The sequence below is a fragment of the Chiloscyllium punctatum genome, chromosome 6 (assembly GCF_047496795.1).
Source record: "Chiloscyllium punctatum isolate Juve2018m chromosome 6, sChiPun1.3, whole genome shotgun sequence".
Taxonomy (NCBI): domain Eukaryota; kingdom Metazoa; phylum Chordata; class Chondrichthyes; order Orectolobiformes; family Hemiscylliidae; genus Chiloscyllium; species Chiloscyllium punctatum.
In genome coordinates this window covers 126,780,848-126,805,735 of record NC_092744.1, presented here as the reverse complement: position 1 = coordinate 126,805,735, position 24,888 = coordinate 126,780,848, and the positions used below count along the sequence as shown (strand labels likewise).

Sequence of the window (24,888 nt, the reverse complement as noted above, 5' to 3'; positions counted from 1 at the left end):
TTCAGTTAAGGAGAGATGTGACAGAACCTGGGATTAAAGGCAAAGGCAGAAACTTGGAGAGTTTTACTGATATGAGGAGCTTACAGGGATAGGCAGGATTGTAGGGGCTGATAGAGGTAGGGGAAGTGGTATCGATGAAACAGACAATGGAGAAACTGACAGACATAGGGAGGGTTCTGTGGAACAGATGAATTTACAGGCAAGATGGCGATAATGAAGCCTGAGAATTTTCTCATGTTTCTTGCCCAGCATTATTCCGACATCATGCCCTCAGGGTCTGAATTAAAGTCCACTAACTCCTCCCTGTGCTGTTTACTGTGAGTGATCTTACCGGCTGCAGGATTTACTGAAGGCTCCAGATCTCCCTCTCCATCTCTCTCTGGCTGACCAACTGCCTTCAATATGGTGATGGACGAGATAAGAGTTGGGAATTCTGCTGAGTCAGGGACAACAGAAATACGTACAGGAGACAGAGAAGTAGACAGAATGGGAAATTAGACTAATGGAATGAAGGTTACACGTGGAGAATGGCACTGAGTCCCACAGAGATCTGGAAATTCCCAGTGTCCATCCATGGCCTGTGCAATTGCTTCCCTCTGGAGTGGAGAATGCTGTTAGCTCAGGATCTGGAATAGCTGCAAGAGTGAGAGACACTGACAGAGGCAGCAATTAGACGCACACAGTGAGGGATACCACATTGAGAGAGACAGTGATATCAGCAGAGTGCAGGAATGTATCAGGATCACACAATGGTATCATCAGAAGTGGTTCTGACCAGTGAGCACTGCTACCAGTACTCAGGGAGGACTGAGCTATTTTATTGGGATAGGCTCCTATGGTACCAGATTATGCAGTGTGCTATAAACGGACACAGATGAGGAGGGGGACAGGTCTCGGGTGAATGGAAATTCCCAAGTCCAAAGAGAAAGGTTGAAATATTGGAACACTGTGGAGATGTGAATGAAGACCAAAAGAAAGAAACAGTAAGGGACTGAGTTTAATTAAAATACGATATTGTCAAACAGATTTGTGACAGGAAATTATTGGTTAAAATAAAGTAAATGCCATTTCCACCCCTCACAATTCCTCATACACCACAAGTGACATCACTTCCGCCCCTCACATCATCGCTGATGTCACACACTCAGTGATTTCCACGCCCCCCCCCACTGCCGTGTTTGCCACCACTTCCACCCCCACCAACGCCACTCACCTGCATTCTGCTGACACCACCCCCAGGTCCCACCGTCACCATCCCTGCCCCCAGAACCCTGAGGGGAACACCACCCCTGTTCATGACTCCATCCTCATTCCCCCTAACACCACACCCACTCCAGTTACAGGCTCCGTCACCTCCCCCAGCTCCACACCTACGCTTGGTCCCAGCTCCCAGTCCTGCCGAGTTTTCACCATTCCCCCTGACCTCCCCCTCACTGAGGACGAATGATCAGTCCTCAGCAAAGGCGTCACCTTTATCCCCCTCCATCCACACATCAAGGAACTTAATACACGCCGTGACATCGAACACTTCTTCCACCACCTCCGCCTCAGAGCTTACTTTTACAATGAAGACTCCCGCCTATTTTCTGAGGACCCCTTTGCCGGCCTCCAATACACTCCGTCCACCTGGACACCCCACGCTGGCCTATTACCTGCCTTCGATTTCTTCATTTCCAACTTCCACCGAGACATTAACCGCCTCAACCTATCTACCCCCTCCCCCACTCCAACCTCTCACCCTCACAATGTGCAGCCCTCCACTTCCTCTGCTCCAATACCGACCTCACCATCAAACCAGCAGATAAAGGGGGTGCAGTGGTAGTCTGGTGCACTGACCTCTACACCACTGAAACCATGATGCCAACTCAAAGACACCTCCTCCTACCACCCCCTCTACCATGACCCACCACCCATCACCAAACCGTCATCTCCCAGAGCATACAGAACCTCATCACCTCAGGAGGAGATCTCCCACCCACAGCTTCCAACCTCATTGTCCGGGATCCCCCCTGCCCGGTTCTACCTCCTTCCCAAGATCCACAAGCCTGACCACCCTGGCCGACCCATTCTCTCAGCATGCTCCTACCCCACCGAACTCATGTCTGCCTACCTTGACATTGTCCAATCCCCCAGTCCAGGAACTACCCACATTCGTTTGAGACACCACTCACACCCTCCATTTCCCTGGCCCCCAACACCTCATCTTCACAATGGATATCCAATCCCTCTACACCTCCATCCACCATGACCAGGACCTCCAAGCCCTCCGTTTCTTCATCTCCCGACATCCACAACAGTACCCTTCCACCGATACTCTCATACGTTTGGCTGAATTTGTCCTCACCCTTAACAATTTTTCCTTCAAATCCTCCCATTGCCTTCAGACCAAAGCGGTAGCCATGGGCACCCGTATGGGCCCCAGCTCTGCCTGTCTCTTTGTTGGCTACGTAGAACAGTCCGTCTTCCGTAGTTACACCGGCACCACTGCCCACGTCTTCCTCCGCAACATTGATGACTGCATTGGCGCCACCTCGTGCTCCCTCGAGGAGTTTGAGCAATTCATCAACTTCACCAACACATTCCACCCTGACCTTAAATTTACCTGGACCATCTCAGACACCTCCCTCCCCTTCCTGGACCTCTCAATCCCCATTAATCACAACCGACTTGACACCGACATTTTTTACGAACCTACCGACTCCCACAACTACCTAGATTACACATCTTCCCACCCAACCGCCTGCAAAATTCCCAACCCCTACACCCAATTCCTCCGCCTCTGCCGTACCTGCTCCCAGGTGGGCCAGTTCCACCACAGAACACACCAGATGGCCTCCTTCTATCGAGATTGGAATTTCCCTTCCCACGTGGTAAAAGATGCCCTCCAACACATCTCGTCCACATCCCGCACCTCTGCCCTCAGACCCCACCCCTCCAACCATAACAAGGACAGAACGCCCCTGGTGCTCACCTTCCACCCTACCAACCTTCGCATAAACCAAATCATTCGCCGCCATTTCCGCCACCTCCAAACGGACCCCACCACCAGGGATATATTTCCCTCCCCACCCCTCTCCACTTTCCACAAAGACCATTCCCTCCGTGACTACCTAGTCAGTTCCATGCCCCCCAAAAACCCACCCTCCCTTCCTGGCACCTTCTCCTGCCACTGCAGGAATTGCAAAACCTACGCCCACACCTCTCCCCTCACCACCATCCAAGGCCCCAAAGGAGCCTTCCACATCCAAAGTTTTACCTGCACATCCACCAATATCATTTATTGTATCTGTTGCTCCCGTTGCGGTCTCCTCTACATTGGGGAGACTGGACATCTCCGAGCAGAGTGCTTTAGGGAACATCTCTGGTACACCCACACCAATCTACCCCACCGCCCTGTGACCCAAAATTTCAACTCCCCCTCCCACTCTGCCGAGGACATGCAGGTCCTGGGCTTCCTCCACTGCCACTTCCTCACCACCCGACGCCTGGAGGAAGAACGCCTCACCTTCAGCCTCGGAACACTTCAACCCCAGGGCATCAATGTGGACTTCACCAGTTTCCTCATTTCCCCTTCCCCCATCTCACCCCACCTCCAGCCTTCCAGCTCAGCACCGCCCTCATGACCTGTCCTAATGGCCTATCTCCCTTCCCACCTATCCACTCCACCCTCCTCTCTGACCTATCACCCCCCATCTCCTCCCCCATTCAACCATTGTACTCTTTGCTACCTTCCCCCATCCTCCACTCTGACCTATCACCTTCTTTCCCATTCCATTCACCTATTGTACTCTGTGCTACTTTCTCCCCATCCCCACCCCCTCTCATTTATCTCCCCACTCTGCAGGGTCCCGGCCTCTGTTCCTGGTGTAGGCCTTTTGCCCAAAACGTCGATTTCCTGCTCCTCGGATGCTGCCTGACCTGCCGTGCTTTTCCAGCACACTCTAATCTAGACTCTGGTTTCCAGCATCTGCAGTCCTTGTTTTTACCTTATTGGAGGAGGAGACCACTGAGATAAGGAATGTTGTAGACACTGAACCAAGTTACAGGGATAGGGATGGTAGACTGGAATGCAGTACATTTCAAATATGTGGAGGGACTATCGGGAAGGGAGGAGGTTACAGCGATAGGATCTGTTATAGGAATTAAAAATTATTGAAGACACTGGACCACAATACATGCCATAGATAGACTGTTGCAGAGTAGTGAGTTTTAATATAACAAACTTACATTGGGGTGGTGATTGAGCCTGGGGTGTGTGTGTGTACTGTGCTCCCTTCCAGCACTGTATCTATGTCATGTTGTGTTCACACATGTTTGGAGCCCTCTCATTGTTCTTTGCTCTTGCACTGTGGGAGACCTTACTTCACTACAGGATTTATTGAAGGCTCCAGATCTCCTTTCCCTTTGTCTCTCTCTGGCAGACCAACTGTGTTCAATGAGGTGATGGACGATCCACCCAGCAGCTGGGAAGGCGATTGAGTCAGGACTTTCCTGAGTACCTACAGGAGACAGAGAAATAGACAGAATGGGAAATTAAACAGATGCAGTGAGGGTTACACGTGGAGAATGGCACTGAGTCCCACAGAGATCTGGAAAATGGAGCGATATTAAGTAATAGTCCCAGATTGCTGGAAGATGTCAGGATCACACAGTCATGTTGGAAGAATGGGTTTAGCTTCATGATGCCCTGGTATCAGTGCTCAGGGATGAGCACCCAGTGAGCAGGTGAAGTCATGGCCTAGTGGTATTATTGTGAGAGAATGTATCCAAAACCTCAGCTAATGTCCAGGGGAGGCAGGATTCAATCCCACCATCTGAAAAGGAGACATTTGAAATCAATAATTTTAAAAATAATAATTAACAATCCACAAATAAGTATGAAACCATGACTGATGTACAACAAATCCAAACACTTGTCCTTTAGAGAAGGACATCTGCCCATCCTCACGTGGTCTGCACGACATCCCCACAGCAAAGGGTTTGCCTCTCAATTACCCTCTGAAATGGCCGAGCAAGTCACTCAGTTCAAGGGCAGCTCGGGCTGGGCAAGAAAGGCTGGTCAGCCAGAGACTCACACATCCCATATCTGATTTTTAAAAAATCTATTGGGATGGTCACCCTGGAACTGTGCTGGGAGCAGTGTCCTGGCCAATCATGTCGGTAGGTTTATGGACAGGGCATTAAACTGACAGAGAGGATGCAGGTGAAAGGAGCTTTCCAAATCCAAAGGGAAAAGGTGAAGCAATGAAACAGCATGGGAATGTGGCTGAAGACAAGCAGAAAGGAACAGGATGGGACAGAGTTTAACTAAACTGGTACATCAACAAATAGATTTGTGACAGAAAACTGTGGAAGAGAGAATATTATGTTTTTTTTAATGGACAACGTTGCTGCAATAAGGTCGATGGATTTGTGACACATAGATAAAAGAGATTTAGACACCAGGGAGACATAGATACAGGGTGAACAAAAATATTCAGTGGTTCGTAATCTTGCGCAAACTCAGACAAAATGGGCAACGCTAACAATATTGGATAACAAAGGCATTACAGAGAAAGCATTTGGTCTCAGATCATGAAGTAGAGTCAGTCTGAATGTAAATTCTGGCTACTACTTGCCAAGGACACAAGCAGCAGAACAGTTTTAGTCAACAAACAGCATTTCATTGCTCATCACTGCATTAAACAGGAACTGATTGGAATTTTTTTTAACAAAGGCATTGTGATAATTTTGGAAAACCTCAATATTCGTATAATCTGGGACATTCACACGATCAACATCGATATTGGAAGAGGAGTTCGGTTAATCTTTTTTTCAGTGTTTCTTTGAAAAACACATTGTGCAACTGTTAAGGGACATAACTATCGCAGAGCGACGGTGTAATGAAACTTAGTGAATGAGTAATGTCACCTGCAGAGATCCTTCGGGAAATTGTGATAAAGTGCAGTTTAAATAAATAAAGTTTTAAAGTGAATCACAGAAAGGACAAGCTACAGCTAGAAACAAAAATAGCCAATGACATGAGGTTGAGAGGAGAACTGACCAAGGTAAACAGGCTAAACAGACTGAAATGTGTGTCTGTAAATGAACAGTGAAAAACATTTGAAGGGACAATGCAAAATACTCAACAAAAGGACATTCGATTGAAATAGTAAAAACCTCAGCAAGAAATTCCCACTGATCCCTCACTCATAACAAAAAGAATCATACTAGATTATGAGGCTGAGAAGATCATCAAAAAGTACTTAAAATCCTGAAGTGAGAGAGTGTTTTAGGAGTAAATGTTAATGGATTACAATGAGTCTGCTCGCAGGAAGAGGTCTGTGGGAAGGGGAGCCACGGTCAGGGTTCATTGACACGATAGGAACAGGGAGAGGTGAAGGTGCTGGAGGTGGTGAGAGTGTTGCAGACAGTGGTCAGGGTGTAACAAAGCCAGGACGGATCGCTGCAGCTGGAGGGATTTGCAGAGGTACGGAGGGACATAGGTATTTTTATATATTCATTCATGGGATGTGGGTGTCACTGCCTGGAACAACGTTCTTTGACCCCACTGCTAAGTACCCAGAGGGTTGCTCAGAGTCAGTCATATTGCTGTGGGTCTGGAGTCACATGTCGGCCAGACCAGGTTAGAATATTTGATGACCTTCCCTAAAGGAGCTTAGTGAACTAGATGAGTTCTTCCTCCTGATCAACAATGTTTTAATGGTGGTCCAATCAATGTCTTTTACAGATACAACATGACATCCTAACTCTTACTCTTAATGCTCTCCCAATGAAGGTAACCATCCCAAAGGCCTGCTTCAGTCTGTCTAACTGTGACAGCACTTACAAAGAACTGTGTACCTGCATCCCTGGGTCTCTGACTGACAACATACCCAGGGCCCGAACATTAACTGTACAAGTCCCACCCTGGTTTGTTTCACCAAAATGGAACACCTCACATTTATCTAATTAAACTCCATCTGCTATTCTTCAGCCCACTATCCCAGCAGTACTGTTCATCCTGTTGTATCACAGATAACCAAGTTCACTGTCCACTTTACCACCAATTTCAGTGTCACCCAAAACAATTACTTACCAGGAAACCAATATTCCCATCCAAACCATTTATCCAAATGACAAACAACAGTGGACCCACTCCACCGCTGGTCACATGCCTCCAGTCAGAAAAACAACATGTCCCCCATCACCCTCTGTCTACAACCATCAAGTAAATTTTGTATCCAGTTCACTAGCTCCTCCTGAATGCCATACCCTTTTACACTGATCTGAGCTTATTACCCAGTTTACCAGACAGAACACAGAATGCAGAATAGTTCAGTCCAAGACTCTTCGGCCATGATTTCATGCAAACCTTTTATCCGACTGTAAGATCAAAGTAAACTACATACCCTTCATTTTACTATTATCCATGTGTCTGTCCAAGAGTCTATTGAATGTCCCAGATGTGTCTAATTCTCTATCCTCTTATCTATCCTCCATTCACCTTAAAATTATGCCACCTTGTAATCGGCATTTATTCCATAGGAGGAAAAGTCTCTGACTATTCACTCACTCTGCGCCTCTTATCATCTTGTTCACCTCCACAACGTCGCCCTGCCCCCTTCTTCACTCCAATGAAAAAAGCCTTAGCTCCCTCAACCTTTCTTCCTAAGAACTGCCCTCCATTACAGGCAGCATCTTGGTAAATCTCCTGTGTACACTCTCTAAAACTTGCACATCCTTCCTGTAAACAGGGGACCAGAACTGAACACAATATTCCAAGTGTGGTCTCACCAGGACGCTATAAAGTTGCAGGAAAACCTCACGGCTCTTACAGTCAATCCCCTTCTAAGGGGAGCCAACACAACATATGCCTTTTTAACAACCCTACAAACGTGCATGGCGATTTTGAGAGATCTATGGACACGGACCCCATGATCTCTCTGTTCCTCCACACTGCCAAGTATTCTGCCTTTCACCCTGTATTCTGTTTTCAAGTTCGACCTTCCAGAAAGAATCACTTCAGACGTTTCCAGATTGGACTCCATCTGTCACTTCCAGCCCAGCTCTGCGTCCTGTCAATGTCCCATTGCAACCTACAACAGTCCTCCACATTCCCCACCACTCCACCAACCTTCATGTTATTGGAAAACTTACTAACCCATTCTCCAACATCCACATCCAAGTCATTTACAAAAATCACGGAGAGCAGAGTCCCAGAGCTGATTGTTACAGAACCCCACTGGTCACTGAGCTCCAGGCTCAATACTGTCCATCTGCTGCCACCCTCTGTCTTCTCTGGACCATCCAATCCTGTATCCAGACAGACAGATTTCCCTGTATCCCAATTTTCCTTCTTTTCTGAATCAGCCATCAACATATTCTGCCATATCCTCAAAGAATTCAATAAGGTTTGTGAGGCATGACCTGACCCCTCACAAACCCATACTGACTGTCTCTAATTTAACTATGGTTTTCCAAGTCGTCATAAATCCTTTCTTTAGAGTCCTCACCAATAATCTGCACACCACAGACATTCGACCAAATCTGTAATTCCCAGAATTCTACCTCCGTAACATGGCTCGGACTTTACAAATCTTCCCTCCTCTGCCATGTTCCCCAGAAGGGTACTGGAGGGTGGTGGGGGTTAAAGAGATAGGGAGGAATATCAGGACAGGAGGATTTTACAGGCATTTGGAGGGTTGCAGCGCCAAAAGGAGGCTTCAGTAATTGTGAGGTCTCATGGTGATGAAGACATTTGAGGAGGGAGGGAGGGAGGGAGGATTGTAGGGAAATGAGAGAGTTCACAGTTTAGGTGTTTTATTAGGGCTGCAAGTGGTACTGAGTCGGGGAGGGTGTAAGCACTGGTGGATATTACAGAAACATGTGGTTTTGGTTGCAATGCAGGAAGAGGATTCAGGAAGCTGGAGAGTATGGGGTCTGAACGAGGTTACACAAATGGGAAGAGTTGTCAGGAATGGAGGTGTTTCCAGAGACAGCAATGGTCTGATCTGGAGCAGAGGACCCACATGCAGACAAACAGCGAGGGAAGGATATGCAAGCACGCACACACACACACACACACACACACACACACACAGTGAGGGGGATACATGCAGACACACAGTGAGGGAGGGACACACACGCAAATCGAGAGAGAGGACTCACACAGCGAGGAAGGGACACACACAGTGAGGGAGTGACACGCACAGACATGCAGCGAAGGGACACACACAGCGAGCGAGGGACACGTACACACATACAGCGAGGGAGGGACACACACGCACACACAGAGCGAGGGAGGGACACGCACACACACAGCGAGGGAGGGACACGCACACACACACAGCGAGAGGGAGGGCATGTATACACAAATTGAGAGGGGGCACACAAATGCAAAGCGAGGGAGGGACACACACAAATACACAGTGAGGGAGGGATACACACGCAAAGCGAAGGAGGGACAGGCAAACACACAGTGAGGGGAATACAGGCAGACACTCAGCAAGGGAGGGACACACACACACACACACACAGCGAGGGAGGGACACACACACACACTGAGGGATGGGGGGACACACACACAGCGAGGGAGGGACGCGCACATACACACAGTGAGGGGGATGCACACAGACACACAGCGAGGGAGGGACACACACACACACACAGCAAGGGACGGGGACACACACACACTCAAAGCAAAGGAGGGACACACACACACACACACAAACACAGAGCAAGGGAGAGTCGTGCACACACAGCGAGGAAGGGACAAACACACACACTTATGGTGAGGGGAATACACACAGACACACAGTGAGGGAGGGACACACACTCACCGCGAAGGAGGGACAAGCACACACATGTTGAGGGGGAGGGCATGTGCACAGAAATTGAGAGGGGACACACACAGACACGGCAAGGGTGGGACACACGCACACAGCAAGCTGTTCACACACTCACACACACACACACACACACACACACGGAGGGAAGTACATGCACACACAGTGAGGGAAGGACATGCGCACACACACAGTGAGGGAGGGATGAACACAAACACACAGAGCAAGAGAGGGACATGCACACGCACAGTGAGGGAGGGACACACACACACACACACACAGACACAGCGAGCGAGAGAGAGAAACATACACACAATGCGATGGAGTGACACACACTCAAACAGCGAGTGAGGGACACACAGTGAAGGGGGGACACACAAACAAACAGCAAGGAAGGGACACACACACTCACACACACACACAGAGCGAGTGAGGGACTTGGTGAGACACGCAGCGAGGGAGGGATGCGAGCACACACAGCGAAGGAGGGACACACACACACACACGCACAGCGAAGGAGGGACACGCACACACACGCACAGCAAGAGGGGGACACACACACAGAGCAAGGGGGGAACCTCACACACACACAGTGAGGGAGGGACATGCACACAAGGACAGCAAGCGGGACACACACACACAGAGCGAGGGAGGGACACACACACACACACCGACAGCGAGGGAGCGACATGTGCATGAGAAAGCACAAAAACACAGACAGACACAGCAAGATAGGGACATGCACACACACAGCGAGGGAGAGACACGCACACACACACACACACAGACAGCTAGGGAGGGATACGCACATACAGTGAGGGAGCGACATGCGCATGAGGAAGCACACAGACACACACAGCGAGGGAGGGACACACACACATACACACACACAAACACACAGAGCTAGGGAGGGACACGCACATACAGTGGGGGAGCGACATGCACATGAGGAAGCACACAACCACAGACATATACAGCGAGAGGGACACACACACACACTCGCAGCGAGGGAGGGACACACACCCACACTCGCAGCGAGGGAGGGACACACACACACACACACACACACACAGAGCAAGAGGGACAGACACTCGCAGCGAGGGAAGGATACACACAGAGCAAAAGGGACACACGCACTCGCAGCGAGGGAGGGACACACACAGAGCAAGAGGGACACACACACGCACTCGCAGCGAGGGAGGGACACACACACACGCACTCGCAGCGAGGGAGGGACACACACACGCACTCGCAGCGAGGGAGGGACACACACACGCACTCGCAGCGAGGGAGGGACACATACACACACACACACACACACACTCAGCGAGGGAGGGACACACACACACACACTCAGCGAGGGAGGGACACACACACACACACACTGCATGAGGGACACACACAGCAAGAGACACAAGCGCACACACACACTCACATAGCAAGGGAGGGACACACAGACACATACTGAGTGAGTGATACGCATACACACACGTACAGAGCGAGGGGAGGACACCCTCACACACTTCAAGAGGGGCACACACACACACACACACACAGCGAGGATGGGACACGCACACACACAGCAAGGGTGGGACATGTGCTCAAAAAGCGAGAGGGGACACACACAAAGTGAGGGAGGGAGACACGCAGACATACGCACAAACACACACACACACACACACAGTGAGGGAGGGACATGCTCACATACACAGTGAGGGAGGAACAAACACACACACACAGCGAGGGAAGGGGACTCACAGGCATACACACACACATACACACACAGCGAGGGAAGGGGATACACACACATACACACACAAACGCAGAACAATGGAGGAACACGTGCACACACAGTGATGTGTCTCCTCTAACGTGTAATCGTCCAGCTCTCACTCCAGTCTGCTCCCTCACAGGGTCACCGTCTCTGTGACTCCCAGGTACGACTAGGCCTCGATCCTCAGTGCGGATTTATATTCTCCCAGGTGGGAGTCAGCCTCAAGCTCCTGCTCCAAGTTGCTCCCTCACACGGTCCCTCCCTCTGTGACTCGGTGCTGATTTCGAGCCTCCTGCTCTGCTTTTTATCCAAATCCAAGTCCCAGTCGGCCTTGACCCTCGCTGCTGATTTATATTCTCCCGCTCTGTGCTGCTCTCTCTCAGGTTCTCTCCCCTTGTGACCCCGAGGTAATGGTAGGCCTCAAGCCTCAGCTGAGATTTATAACATCCCATTCCACACTGCTCTCTTACAGGATCGCCGTTGGGCCTGGAAGACAGTGGGAAAGAGGACAATGAGACAGAGCAGAGGGTGTTACAGTGATTGAGGGAGCTGTAGGGAATGAAACAGGTTATCTGGGGAGCTAGGCAGACCTGCAGTAACTAAAGAACGTTACTTGAAGTTACAGCGAGAGTTGCAGACAGTGAAGAAGGCAAAGGAAACAGAGAGATGGTGGATTGTTCATGACGGAGCTTTGTAGAGTCTAAAGGGCTTCAAAGTTTGGGAGAAGATTTGTAGCTCGGGTGCTCATTGTTGTGGTTCTGTTCGCCGAGCTGGGAATTTGTCTTGCAAACATTTCGTCCCCTGTCTAGGTGACATCCTCAGTGCTTGGGAGCCTCCTGTGAAGCACTTCTGTGATCTTTCCTCCGGCATTTATAGTGGCCTGTCTCTGCCGCTTCCGGTTGTCAGTTCCAGCTGTCTGCTGTAGTGGCCGGTATATTGGGTCCAGGTCAATGTATTTGTTGATAGAGTCTGTGGATGAGTGCCATGCCTCCAGGAATTCCCTGGCTGTTCTCTGTTTGGCTTGTCCTCTAATAGTAGTGTTGTCCCAGTCGAACTCACGTTGCTTGTCATCTGCGTGTGTGGCTACTAAGGATAGCTGGTTGTGTCGTTTCGTGGCTAGTTGGTGTTTGTGGATGCGGATCGTTAGCTGTCTTCCTGCTTGTCCTATGTCGTATTTTGTGTAGTCCTTGCATGGGATTTTGTACACTACGTTGGTTTTGCTCATGCTGGGTGTCAGGTCCATCGTCCTGGTGAGTTGTTGTCTGAGAGTGGCTGTTGGTTTGTGTGCTGTTATGAGTCCTAGTGGTCGCAGTAGTCTGGCTGTCAGTTCCGAAATGTTCTTGATGTATGGTAGTGTGGCTAGTCCTTTGGGTTGTGGCATGTCTTCATTCCGTTGTCTTTCCCTGAGGCATCTGTGGATGAAATTGCGTGGAGTTTGACCCCACCCCGCAGTTCACCAATAGGATAAACAACACACTGAGAAACCTACAAAAAAAAACGGACAGATTACCAGGTTTGACCTACAGAGAATGAAAACTGAAAGCAACAACACCCCCAGATTCTATGGACTACCTAAAGTGCACAATCCAGACATCCCACTCAGACCCATAGTATCACAACCAACATAGTATCCTATCAACCAAGACGGCATACTCAAACTACTGGACCTGTACCTCACAACACACTTCACATTCAATAACCAAATATATGAACAAATCAACGGCACACCCATGGGCTCACCCATCTCTGGACTCATAGCAGAAACGGTAATGCAAAGATTAGAACAAACAGTCTTACTGCAAATTCAACCCAAACTCTGTGTCAGATATGTAGATGACACCTTTGTAATCATTAAAAACACAGAAATAGAGAACAAACACCGGATCATCAACGCCACACTCAGAGGAATCCAATTCACTACAGAGAAAGAAAAGGACAACCAACTCCCATTCCTAGACGTGATGGTACAGAGAACACCGAACGGAGAATTCACCACAAAGATTTACAGGAAAGCCACACACACAGACCAAGTCCTGAACTCCGAAAACAACCACCCCAACACACACAAAAGAAGTTGCATCAAGATACTGTTCACAAGGGCCACAACACACTGCAGTACACCAGAACTGCAAAAAGAGGAAGAAGAACACCTATACAATGTATTCGCCAAAAAACGGATACCCGCACAATTTCATTAGGGATTGTCTGTATGGATTTGCTCGATGACTGTCCTCTGATATTGATGAGAGCAGTGCAGATGATGTGGTTTATATGGAGTTCATTAAGGTCTTTGACAAGGTCCCACACGGAAGGCTGGTCCAAAAGGGAAGATCCCATGGGATCCAAGGTAAGTTGGTAAATTGACTCCACAATTGGTGGAGGGTTAGTTTTGTGATTGAAAGCCTTTGCCCAGCGGGTGTACCACAGGGATCTGTGCAGGAGCCATTGCTGTTCATTATGGACATTAATCACTCGGATGTGAAAGCAGAAGGTAACATTAGTAGGTTTGCAGATAACATGAAAGGTGACGGTGTTGTCCACAGTGAGGGGGATGGACTCAGGCTGCAGTCTGATATCGATCAGATGATAAACTGAGCAGAGTTATGGCAGACAGAGTTTACTTCTGATCACTGTGAGGTAATGCACTGTGGGGAGTCTAATAAACGAATGATATACATCATGAATGGTAGGTCCTCCTGGATTACTGAGGAACACAGGGACCTTGGTGGGCAAGTCCCTGGATGTCTGAAGGTGTCAGCACAGGTAGACAGGGTGGGGAATACACCTGAACTGGGAGCAGGAGGGGGACCCACATCCTGGTGGGGAACGTTGCTGGAGCTACTCAAGAGGATTTAAACTCGTCTGGCAGGGCTGTGTGACCCCAAAGAGTCGTAAGGTCAGAAAGAAAGTTGAGGCTGGTACAAAGGTTCAAGAGAGCAATATAAGGAGACAAGGCAGGCAAGAACATAGCAGACAATGAGGGAAAACTGGTGGATTAAACTGCAGTTATTTCAATGCAAAAGGCCAGACAGATAAGGCAGATGAACCCAGAGCATGGATGGGAACATGGGATTGGGATCCCATAGATATTACAGAAACACAGCTGAGGGAGCAACAGGACCAGCAGCTCAATGTTCTGGAGACAGATACTACAGGAAGGATAGAACAGGAGGCAAAACAGGAGGAGAGCTGGTGGGTTTGATAGGGGGAAACATCCCAGCAGTACCTAGAGGGAGGATTCATGTAGGATCGCCCAGTTAAACGATATTCGTGGAACTGAGAAATAAAAATTGGTCATTAGTTTTCTACGGTCGGACTACAGCGATAGGCAATGGGAGATGGAGGAGCAAATATGTCAGGAGATTTCAGATATCTCTAAGAATAATAGGGTTGTAATGATAGGGGATCTTTACCGTTCCAAACCTGGACTGGGATTGCTACTAAGTTAAGCATTTGGATGGAAGGAATTTGTTAAGTGTGTTCCGAAAATCATATAAGTGGCCCAACTGGAGAATGGGGCTAAACCTGACCTCCCCTTGGGAAACAAGGTCAGGAACGGGACTGAGGTGTTAGTGGGGGAGCCCTTTGGAAAGTTACCACAATTGTATTAGTTTGAAAATAGCGATGGAAAAGGACAGGCCTGGTCCACAAGTTCAAGTTACTCAAAGGAGCAAAGTAGTATTAGACAGGAATTTTTAAAGGAGATCTGGGGAGGCTATTTGCAGATAAAGGGAAGTCTGGCAAGTAGGAATATTTTAAAACCGAGATAAAAGGAGCGTTCAGCGCCAGCGTGTTCCTGTTAGTGTGCAGCTCAATGCTGACTGAATTAGGAAACACTGGCTGAGTTTCGAGGCTGTGGTCAAGAAAAAAGGGGGCACATGTCAGATATAACTGGCTGACTCAAGGGAATCCCTTCAGGAGCATCGGGGCTGTAGAAATACACTTAGGATGGAAATCAGGAATGTAAAAAGGGGACATGAGATAGCTTTGGCAGAGAAAGTTAAGGAGAATCCAAAGAGACTCTACAAGTGTATTAAGAGCAAAAGAAGAGCTCGGGACAAACGCGGTCTCCTTAATGATCAATGAAGCCAACGATGTGCAAAACCACAAGATCCAAAACAAATATTTCACCTTGGAACTTACTGTGGATAAAGACTGGGACACTCAGGGAACTAAACAGTGTTTGTCCTGACCACTATTGGAATACTGTGTGTAATTCTGGTCTCAATGCCATCGGAAGGATGTTGTGGAACGTGAAAGGGTTCAGAAGAAATGACCAAAGATGTTGCCAGGGTTGGAGGGTTTGTGCTTCAGGGAAAAGCCTGAATAGGCTGGGGCTGTTTTCAGTTGAACATGGGAGGCTGAGGAGTTAACCGATAAAAGGTGTTTAAAATCATGGTGGTCATCGACAGGGTCAATAGACAAGGTCATTTCCCCAGGCGAGGGAAACTTTTCAAAGGGGTCTAAAGGACAACTGACTCCCGCACAGTGGATGGAATAAGCTGCCAGAGCAAATCGTGGAGGCTGATACAAATACATTTAAAAGGCATGTGGATGGGTGTATGAATAGCAAAGGTTTAGGGGGATTTTGGCAAAATTGTGGCAAATGTGACTAGAAACGTCATGCAGGAGTTGGTCCAAAGGGCCTGTTTCTGTGCTGTACATCTCTATGACTCAATGTCTTGAAATGAGTCCACATTATAGAAAAGGAGGAGCTGGAGGTTTTAAAACACAAAGGTAGATAAATCCCCAGGACCTGATCAAATGGATCTCAGGACATTGTGGGAAGCTGGTGAAGAAATTGTAGGGCCCCTCGCAGAGATATTTGTACCATAGAGAGCTGTGTGTGATAGGCTGTTACACTGGAGGGTGGCATTGTGGAGCGTGAAGAAGGTTTTCTGAGATTACAAAGGGATCCTGATGAAATGTGTGAATGGCTGAAAAACTGTAGATGGTGTTTAATCTAAATAAATGCAAGGTAATGCATTTTGTACAACAAACCCGGGCAGGGCTTATACAATTAATGGCAAGACCTTCAGTAGTGTTGTAGAACAGAGGGACCTCAGGGCTCAGCTACATAATTCTTTGAAGTTTGCAACATGGAGAGACAGGATGGTTTTAAAAAAAGGTGCTGGCCTCACTTGCTTTCATTGCTCAGTCCTTTGGATGTAGGAGTTGGGAAGTCGCGTTGAGATTATACAGGCCATTGGTGAGTCCTCTTCTGGAATACTGTGTCCAGTTCTGGTCGCCCAGTTATAGGAAGGATATTATTCAGCTGGAAAGGGTTGGGAGGAGATTTACTGGGATGTGGCTGGGTACGAAAGGCTTCAGTATAAAGAAAGGCTGAATAGGTTGGTATTTTTCACTGAAACCTGAATGTTGACAGATGACCTCATAGAAGTTTATAAAATCATGAGGGGGATAGATAGAGTTAATGGGAGTTGTCTTTTCCCATGGACAGGGAAGTTTAAAGACAAGGCACTACATTTTTAAGTTTAGAGGAGAAACATTTTTTAAAAAGACACAAGAGGCACATTGCTACACAGAGGGTGGGTTGTGTGTGGAACGAACTTCCCAAGGAAGGGGTGAACATGGGGACAATAACAATGTTTAAAAGACATTTGGATTAGAACAGGAATAGGAAAGGTTTGAAGGGATGTGATCCAGGAACAGGCAGGTGCGATGAGATCAGTTTTAGAGTATGGTTAGCGTTAACCAAATAGTACGGTATGACTCCGACTATGATTATAATGTTGTGTCATCAATTAAGAAAGGCTACAAGAGAAAGCCAGGGAACTGCAGACTGATGAGCGAGACATCTTGGCACGTCAGTTGTTGGAGGTCATTCTGAGAGGTAGGTCTTACATGCATTTGGAAAGATAAGGCCTGATTACGGACAGCCAGCATAGCTTTGTGCGTGGGAAAACATGTCCCACAATCTTGACTGGAGTTTGCTCAAGATGTGACCAAAAAGATAGACGAAGGCAGAGCAACAGACGTTGTTTCTGGCTTCCCCAAATCCTTGTTCAGGGTGTAACATGATACATTGGTTAGTAAGGGTAGATCACAAGGGATCAGGGAGAGCTTGCCAACTGGATACAAAATGGGATGACAGTGGGAGACAGAGGGCGGTGGGAGAGGGTTGTTGTTCAGACTGGAGGCCTCTGACCAGCAGTGTGCTGTAAGGATTGGTCTTGGGACCACTGTTGTGCACCACTTACATAAACAATTTGAGTGAAAATACAGGAGTCCCTGTTAGTATGTTTATGGATACCAAGGTTAGTGGAAGAGTGGGCAGGGAATATAGTTATCGAAGGGGATGTTAATCAACTGGGCCAAGGAATGAAAGATGGAGTTTAATTCAGGTGTTGGATTTAGTTAAGACAAACCAGGGAGGACTAACATGGGTAATAGTTGGGCCCTGGGCAGTGCTGTTGAACAGAGAGAGACCAAGGGGTGCAGTTACATTGGTCCTTGGACTGGCATCACAGGGTGACAGGGTGTTGAAAGCGGCAATTGGCACACTTGTCTTCATTGGTCAGAGCATTGAGTACATGAGTTGGAGATATTGGTAACACTGTCGTCAATATTTCTCCTGGGAAGAGGAGGCCACGGGGTGACCTTATAAAGGTTTATGAAACCAATTAGAGTCTAAGTAAGGTGAATTGCCAAGGGTAGGTGAGTCCAAAGCTAGAGGCATAAATGTGGGGTGAGAGAGCAAGGATTTAAAGAGGGAGCTGAGGGGCAACAGTATCCACAGAGGATGGTGCATAGACAGAATGGACTGCCAGAGGAAATGGTAAAAACAAGTACAATTACAATATGGAAAAGACACTCGGGCAGGTACATGGAGAGGAGAAGGTTTGAAGGGAGATGAGCCAAACACAGGCAAACGCAAATCATTCCATTTAGGAAACCTCGGCCGAAGAGTCATGCTGCACAGAAACAGACCCGATGTCTCCAGTTATTGGAGGAGAAGACTATCAAGACAAGGCATGTTGTAGAGACTGAAGCAAGTTACAGTGATACGGATGATCATCTGGACTGGAGGTTTCAAATATGTGAAATAATTGGAGAGAGGGGAGGAGATGACAGAGATAGGAACTGTTATAGGAGTTAGAATGATTGAAGACACTGGTCCTCAATACAAGCCATAGATACAGTGTTGGAGAGGGAATAGGGAACAGAAAGATCCCAGGTAGCATTACCACCCTCTCGTGGGAAGCCTGCTTTCCCCTCAATTGTTCTGATGCTCCCTAAGAAAGCACAGGCCTGGACTGATAACTGGGAACTCCCGATGCTGTCTCATTACAACAAAACTTGCAGTAGGCATGGTGATTGAGCCTGGGGTGTGTCTGTATTGTGCTCCCCCTCCAACACTTTCTCTATGTCATGTCTTGTTAGCTGATGTTTGGATCCCCCTTATTACTTTCTGCTCTGTGCATTGGAATGATCTCACCGGGCAGCAGGATTTATTGAAGACTCCCGACCTCCCTGACTTTCTGGCTGACTAACCATCGTCCCAACCAGCAGTTGGCAAGTCTATTGAGTCAGGAACTCCATGAGTACCTGTAGAAGACACCGAAATTGGCAGAATGGGAAATTAGACTAATGGTTTGAGGGTTACACATATAGAATGGCACTGAGCCCCACAGAGATCTGGAAAATCCAGTCTCCATTCCTGACCTGTGCTGCCTCATCTCTCTGGAGTGAAGAATTCTGTTGGCTCATGGTCTGGAGTAGCTTCAAAAGTGAGAGACGCTGACAGAGGCAGCAATTAGACCCACACAGTGAGGGATACCATATAGAGAGGTACTGAGTCACATCACCAGAGTGCCGGGTCAAACAATTGTGCAGGAAGAAAGGGTTTTGATTCATGTTGCACTGGGATATGCAAACTGTGAGCAGGCGAAATGATGGCCTAGTGGCATGATGTGTGACAATTTATACAGAAACTCAGCAAGTGTTCTCTGGACACAGGTTCAAATCCCACCATTGCAAATGATTGAGTGTGAAGTAAATGCTTCAAAAACTATGTAATTAAAAACCTGTAAGTGAGTATTAAACAATTGCTGATGTTAAGAAACATCCAACGGGTGCATTCCTGTCTTTAGTGAAGCAATCTAAGATGGGACTGGGATATCACAGGTATTACAGAAACAACAGCTGAGGGAGGGACAGGACAGGCAGCTCAATGTTCCAGGGGACAGATGCTGCAGGAAGGACAGAAGGGGAGCTGAGAGAGGAGGAGAGCTGCTGGTTCTGATTGGGTGAAACATCCCAGCAGGACTGAGAGAGGATATTCCTGCAGGATCGCCCAGTGACGCTGTGTTCGTGGAATTAATCAATAACAATGGGGCTTCCCTTTCCTCTGATTATTCGACAGACCCCGGGAGCCCCGCCCTCCTGCACCTTGACCTTCTCAAAATGGCGGCCCTGAGCTTCCTCTTCCCTCAAACAAATGGCGGCCGTGACCCTGGGCCGCTTCCCTGATCAGAGACCGCCACCTCCTTACCCAGGCCTCGAGAATCATTTTCGAGTTATTTTTAACCTGTATCCAGGACTTGTGAATTCTCTCCGCTCCTTTCTCCCAGCGAGGCTCCCACACACCGGCTCTGAGTGCTGCTCTCTGAAGCCGATCGCAGCCGCTGCAGGAGAAAGCAGTTCTATGTCTCTCTGTGCCCTTACCAATGTGACACTGCGCATGCTCTGCATAGAAACCAAATTGCGCATGCGTCTGAGGTTATCAGTGAGTTTATCGAGAATATTCATAACTGCACAGACTTATGGGTAAAATACTAGTCATTAAAAATTGCTTTGTCGAGTTATAGAAATAGAGCTATCTAACATGCAAATTGTCTGGTCCAAATCAACCATACCGGCCAGGTATGTAAATTACCAATCGTACTGGGAGGTTGAAAAGAAGTTTCTTACTCGAATAGTGTAAATCGATTGGAAATATGTACGTTATCAGATTTACATTTAAACTACAGTATTTTTTAAAATCTCACATTGATTTATGAGAGACGTTTAATGCTCCACTATGTCGTGAGAATGATCAATCCTGCAAAATAGTTTGCTCTCTGACCAATGTTGAAGCGTTCACTCCCGAGAATGCTTTGGCCCCTCTCCTCATTCACTCTGGTTAGAGGACCGGCCGCTACTCGGTCCTCCTGTTCCGCCCCTTCCTCCCAATTGCAGAGTTGATTCGGGCGTGACTGACCAGGCAAGGGACAAAGGAAGTTCGAGTCGATGTTTTGTGACGCGGTGAAAATATCCCGAATCTTGGACCGAGGGGCCTGGGTTCAATTCACAGCTTGTGCAGATGTGTGTAATAACAACTTTTAGCAGGTTCATTAGGAAAACCAAGGGAAGTCAGGAACAGAGTGAAAACAAGAGAAAATGCATGCAATGTGGTGGGGCTCTCAATGCTCAGATGATTTGACTCATTACCAAGCGTTTCAGGGTCCCAGTCCAGACTGTTGCACTCCTTTTAGTGCACAGCCAGATACCACGATAGTGGGCAAAGTTGTAGGATATAGAGGTGCTTTTCTGGAAGGCGCTCTGTTTTTGTGGTGCAAACAGTTGAGAAGGAGTCGGGTTTTGTATGGAGCCAACTGTCCCCCTCCTGTTGCAGCCTCTTATTATTGCTCTGACTCTACCTCGTACATGGAGAAAGTGAGGACTGCAGATGCTGGAGATCAGAGCTGAAAAATGTGTTGCTGGAAAAGCGCAGCAGGTCAGGCAGCATTCTCTACCTCGTACATGTTTGGTAGAGATCAGTGACACTTCGTAAGCCCACAATACAAGATCCATCACTCTGTTTAAGACAGTAAAAATCTCTTGTAGCACAATAGTCAGAGAACAATACAGCGCACAACAGGCCCTTCAATCCTTCATGTTGTGCCAACCTGTGAACTATTCTCAGCTCGTCCCCCTACACTATCTTGAAATCACCCATGTGCTTATCTAAAGGATTGTTTAAATCTCATTAATGTGGCTGAGTTAACTACATTAGTAGGTAGTGGATTCCATGCCCTAACCACTCTGAGTAAAGAACCTGCCTCTGACATCTGTCTTAAATCTATCACCTCTCAATTTGTAGATATGCCCCCTCATACACACTAATGTCATAATCCTAGGAAAAAGACTTTCACTGTCTACCCTATCTAAGTCACTGATCATCTTGTATGTCTCTATCAAATCCTCTCTTAGCCTTCTTGCCAATGAGAACACGTTCAAGTCTCTCAACCTTTCCTCATAAGACCTTCCCTCCAGACCACACAACATCCTGGTAAATATCCTCTGTGCCTTTTCCCATGCTTCCACATCCTTCCAGAAACATAGGCACCAGAACTGCACACAATATTCCAAATATGGCCGCACCAGTGTTTTGGATAGTTGCAGCATGATATTGCGGCTCCAGAACTCAATCCATCTACGATTGAAACCTAACACACTGTATGCCGCCTTAACAGTACTGTACACCTGGGTGGCAACTTTCAGGCATCTATGTACATGGCCTCCAACATCTTTGTGCACATCTACACTACCAAGAATCTTTCCATTGACCCAGTACTCTGCCTTCCTGTTATTTTCAGAAAGTGCATCACCTTACATTTAGCTGCATTGAACTCCATTTGCCACCATTCAGCCCAATTCTGCAGTTTATCCAAGTCCCCCTGCAACCTGTAACATTCTTCCACACTGTCCACTACTCCACTGACTTTTGTGTTGTCTGCAAATTTACTAATCCATCCATCTATGCCTGCATCTAAGACTTTTATAAAAATGACAAACAGCAGTGATCCCAAAACAGATCCTTGTAGCACACCACGAATAACTGCACTGGAGGCTGATTATTTTCCATCATCCACCACTCGCTGCCTTCTTTCAGAAAGCCAGTTTCTAATCCAAACTGCTAAATCACACTCAATTCCATGACGCTGCATTTTCTCTAACAGCCTACCATGTGGAACCTTATCAAAGGCTTTACTGAAGTCCATGTATACCACGTCAACTGCCCTACCCTCATCTATATGCTTGGTCACCATCTCAAAAAACTTAATGAGGTTTGTGAGACACGACCTGCCCTTGACGAAACCATATTGACGATCTGAAATCATATTGTTGTTTGCCAGATGATTACAAATAGTGTCTCTGATAATCCTTTCCAAAACCATTCCTACAACCGAAGTAAGGCTCACTGGTATATAATTACCTGGGTCATCTCTACTGGCCTTCTTGATCAAGGGCATAACATTTGCAATCATCCAGTCCCCTTGCACTGAACCTGTAGGCAATGACAACTCAATATCAAAGCCAAAGTCTTTGCTAACTTCCCCCAAGCTTCCCAGACAATCTACAGATAAATCCCATCTAGCCCAGGGGACTTGTCTACTTTAATCCTTCTAGAATTGATAACACCCCACCTATGTTCGGGACACCACCCACGCCCTCCACCTCCTCCACGATTTTCATTTCCCCGGCCCCCAAAGCCTTATCTTCACCAGTCCCTATACACCTCCATCCCCCATCACGAAGAACTCAAAGCCCTCCGCTTCTTCCTTTCCCACTGTACCAACCAGTATCCTTCGACTGACTGAACCGGTCCTCACCCTGAACAACTTCTCTTTCCAATCCTCCCACTTCCTCCAAACCAAAGGAGTAGCCAAGGGCACCTGCATGGGCCCCAGCTATGCCTGCTTCTTCGTAGGATATGTGGAACAGTCCATCTTCAGCAGCTACACTGGCACCACCCCCCACCTTTTCCTCCGCTACATCAATGACTGTATCGGCACTGCCTCATGCTCCCATGAGGAGGTTGAACAGTTCATTCACTTTACCAACACCTTCCACTCCAACCTCAAATTCACCTGGACCATTTCAGCCTCCTCCCTCCCCCTCCTAGACCTTTCCATTTCTATCTCGGGCGACCGAATCAACACGGACATTTACTATAAACCAACCGGCTCCCACAGCTACCTAGACTACACCTCCTCCCACCCTGCCCCCTGTAAAAAACGCCATCCCATATTCCAAATTCCTTCATCTCCACTGCATCTGCTCCCAGGAGGACCAGTTCCAATACCGTACAACCCAGATGGCCTCCTTCTTCAAAGACCGCAAATTCCCCCCAGACATGGTCGACGATGCCCTCCACTGCATCTCCTCCACTTCCCACTCCTCCGCCCTTGAGCCTCACCCCTCCAACCACCACCAGGACAGAACCCCACTAGTCCTCACCTACCACCCCACCAAACTCCATGTACAGCGTATCATCCATCGTCATTTCAGCCACCTCCAAATAGACCCCACCACCAGGGATATATTTCCCTCCCCTCCCCTATCAGCATTCCAAAAAGACCACTCCCTCTGTGACTCCCTTGTCAGGTCCACACCCCCTACCAACCCAACCTCCACTCCCGGCACCTTCCCCTGCAACCACAATAAATGCAAAACTTGTGCCCACACCTCCCCCCTTACTTCCCTCCAAGGCCCCAAAGGATACTTCCATATCCACCACAAATTCACCTGCACCTCCACACACATCATTTATTGCATCCGCTGCACCCAATGTGGCCTCCTCTATATTGGGGAGACAGGCTGCCTACTTGCGGAACGTTTCAGAAAACACCTCTGGAACACCTGGACCAACCACCCCATGGCTCAACACTTTAACTCCCCCTCCCACTCCACCAAGGACATGCAGGTCCTTGGACTCCTCCATCGCCAGACCATAGCAACACAACAGTTGGAGCAAGAGAGTCTCATCTTCCGCCTAGGAACCCTCCAACCACAAGGGATGAACTCAGATTTCTCCAGTTTCCTCATTTCCCCTCCCCCCACCTTGACTCAGTCAAATCTCTCGAATTCAGCTCCGCCTCCTTAACCTGCAATCTTCTTCCTGACCTCTCTGCCCCCACCCCCACTCCGGCCTATCACCCTCACTTTGACCTCCTTCCACCTATCACATTTCCAACGCCCCTCCCCCAAGTCCCTCCTCCCTACCTTTTATCTTAGCCTGCTGGACACACTTTCCTCATTCCTGAAGAAGGGCTTATGCCTGAAACATTGATTCTCCTGTTCCTTGGATGCTGCCTGACCTGCTGCGCTTTTCCAGCAACACATTTTCAGCTCTGATCTCAAGCATCTGCAGTCCTCACTTTCTCCTCCAGTGCGAAGATAAAATCTAATACCTTGGTCCTGTGCTTGAACATGGGGAACTAAAATAGAATGAGGGAGAACCTAGATAATGTAGACTGGAAACAAAGATTTTATGGTGAG

At 48.0% G+C, this 24,888-nt stretch overlaps 1 long non-coding RNA gene across 1 annotated transcript in view; it reads right to left on the bottom strand.

Moving 5' to 3' along the window:
* Positions 1–20,275, bottom strand: part of LOC140478560 (uncharacterized) — a 47,971-nt gene extending 27,696 nt beyond the window's left edge. Inside the window, exons 1-2 of the long non-coding RNA XR_011960817.1 lie at positions 20,153–20,275; positions 4,228–4,499 (exon numbers count right to left, since the gene is read on the bottom strand). This is a non-coding gene — a long non-coding RNA (uncharacterized lncRNA). The remainder of the gene's footprint in view (positions 1–4,227; positions 4,500–20,152) is intronic.
* Between the last annotated feature and the right edge of the window lie 4,613 nt (positions 20,276–24,888).